A 2,500-nucleotide genomic window follows, 5' to 3' on the forward strand; every position below is an offset into this window, starting at 1 on the left:
AGGGCCGAGCATGGGGCTCGGCCCGCCGGCGGGTGTACGGCCCTCCCGAGGCCCGCTAGCGCGGGGGCTCGCTCGCCGAAAGCCCGCCGCCGATTCCCCGCCGCCGGTGGGGGACCGTCCCCGTCTGCCCTCTCGCCTCCGCTGGCGCCCGCCGCCGGTGCCCGTCTCCGAGCGCCGCCCCCGCCCCTTCGCCCGACGGTGATCCGCCGCCGCCGGGGCAGGGGAGGGTCCGGCCCGGGGGAGGGCCCGGCAGAGCGGGCGGCAGTGCGTGGGAGGGTCGGCGGGGCTTGCTCCCCCGGTGCCCGCGGGAGGAAGCGGCGGGTGGAGACGCGAGCGAGATCGCATTCCGGGTTGGGACGGGTCCCACGGGTCCCCACTCCTAAGCTGTGGGGGGCGGACCCGGGGCGGGCTGCGGCGGAGCAGCCCGTCTAGCAGAGGCGGTGCGGACAGGCGTTCCGGGACGGCGCGCGGGGCGGGCGCCGCGCCGCGGCGGACCCCAAGCGGGGGCGTCGCGCGAGGCCACGCGAGGCGACGTGTCGTGCCCGAGCGGGCGGCCCAAACCACGGCTCTCCTCCCGGGCGCAGCTGCCACCCGGCGCCGGGTTACTGAGGGAAACCCCGGGCCCCGGGAGGAGGACGAGGTCGTGGCGGTGGGTGTCGGGCGCACCCCGCGGGTGGACGCTCCGCCGAGGGGCGCTGGAGCCGGCTGGCGGGTGCCGGGTTCCCCTCCGCGCCCCGCCTCGTCGCTGCCGCTGAGGCTGCCGCCGTCGCCGCGAGGCGGCGGTGGCCCGGCGGCGGGCGGCGGCGGGGGAGGCACCCCCGCGGGGATTTCAGGTCGTTTCCCTCACCCCAGGGCCAGGTACCTAGCGTCCGCGCTTCTCCTGCCTCCCCTCGGTGACCCACCCGTGTGGTCCCGTGTGCCAGCGTGCTCCTCCCGGGCGCTGCGCTGCGCGTGCCGCACCGGCCGTGCCCTGCCGGCCTTCCACGCTTCCTCCTCCCCTCCCTTCCCCCCCCCCCCAACCGCTCCAGCCGCCCCACGCCGTGCCGTGGGGGCCGCGCTGCGAGTCGGCCGGGCCGGGGGCGGCGGGGGGCGGCGGGGGGGGGGGGGCGCGCTGGGAGGAAGGAGGAGGGCCTCCGGCCACCGCGGCCGCCGGTAGCGGCCCCCCCGGGTAGGGATGGCCATGGGCCCCGGGCTCCGGGCCCGAGGGTTCTCGGTCGGAGAGCCGGGCGGGGGTTTAAAGACTCGGGCGGCCCGATGCGACCCGGGGGGCAGCCGGGCGTGCTGCCGGAGGGGCCGGGGGGTCGGCGCGCGCGGGCGCCGCACCCCCCCATGCCCGCCGGCGCGGCCCGTGCATGCCCCGCGGGCAGCCGGGACGGAGAGGGGTACCCTGCCCCCTCTCTCCGCGGTCTGGTCTCGGCGGAGAGACGCCGCGCGGTCGGCTTGCGCCGGCCTGCCTCGAACGCGCGACCCCGGCGCGAGCGCGTGCTCGCCGCCGGGACGGCGAGCCCCCACCGCGGGTGGTGCGGACGCCGAGCCCCAGCGCATCCCTTCTCCTCCCTGGCCGGTGCTCTCAGTCTCCCGCCGTGGCCGTCGGCGGCACCCTTCCTTCCCTCCCCCCCCCGCCCTGCCCCGGCACTCCGCCATCCGGCGCGCCTGCCTCGCTCTGCCCGACCCGGCTTCGCTGGGCGGCAGGCGGGCGGCGGGCGGGCGGGCGGGGGCGGCCCCTCCCGGTCTCCGCGTGGAGGCGGGGAGAGCGGGCGCCGTTCCCCGTCCGTCCCGCCTCGCCCGTCTGCCTGCCGCCAGGCGTCTGCCCGCGGAAGGGACGGGCGAGTGCGTGGCGTCGCTCGGGAGGCTGCGTGTGTGCAGGCGGGTGTTGGGTGCCGTCTCCGGGGCGGCGGAGCTGGAGGCCGGTGAGGCGAGCGAAGGAGCTCGGAAGCGTGCGGCTGGCGGGTCGCGGGCGCGCGGGCAGCGGGTGGCGCCGCTCCCAGCGGCGGCCGGGCTCCGACGCCGGGGCTCCGCGGGGACCCACACCCCGGTCCCTGAGGCAGGTGGCGCGGCTGGCGCGCCGCTCCCTGCTGGGCCAGGCCGAGCCGGGCGCCTGGGCCGGACTCGAAGCGAGAAAGGGGTTGTCCCAGGTCGGGAGCGAGGGCTCCCCGCCCCTCTCGTTCGGGTCTGTTCTCCCCCCCCCCCCCCTTTTTTTTTCCCTCTGTGCTTGTACGGTCAGTGAGGCGTGCCCTCTCTCTCCGCTGTCCCTTGCTCAGCAGCCGGCGTCGGCGTGAGGAGGGAGGCAGAGCGGATGGGGGCCCTCAGGGGGCTGCGAAAGCTGCCCGGTCCCCCCGCGCGCGCGGTGGGGACCGAAACCGAGACAACTCTTAGCGGTGGATCACTCGGCTCGTGCGTCGATGAAGAACGCAGCTAGCTGCGAGAATTAATGTGAATTGCAGGACACATTGATCATCGACACTTCGAACGCACTTGCGGCCCCGGGTTCCTCCCGGGG

General features: G+C 78.0%; 1 non-coding gene across 1 annotated transcript in view; it reads left to right on the forward strand.

Annotated features, from left to right (window-relative positions):
- The first annotated feature begins 2,367 nt into the window (after nucleotides 1–2,367).
- Nucleotides 2,368–2,500, forward strand: part of LOC138063346 (5.8S ribosomal RNA) — a 153-nt gene continuing 20 nt past the window's right edge. Inside the window, exon 1 of the ribosomal RNA XR_011136948.1 lies at nucleotides 2,368–2,500. This exon is cut by the window's right edge and continues 20 nt beyond it. This is a non-coding gene — a ribosomal RNA (5.8S ribosomal RNA).

Source organism: Struthio camelus, chromosome 31 (assembly GCF_040807025.1).
Source record: "Struthio camelus isolate bStrCam1 chromosome 31, bStrCam1.hap1, whole genome shotgun sequence".
Classification (NCBI taxonomy): domain Eukaryota; kingdom Metazoa; phylum Chordata; class Aves; order Struthioniformes; family Struthionidae; genus Struthio; species Struthio camelus.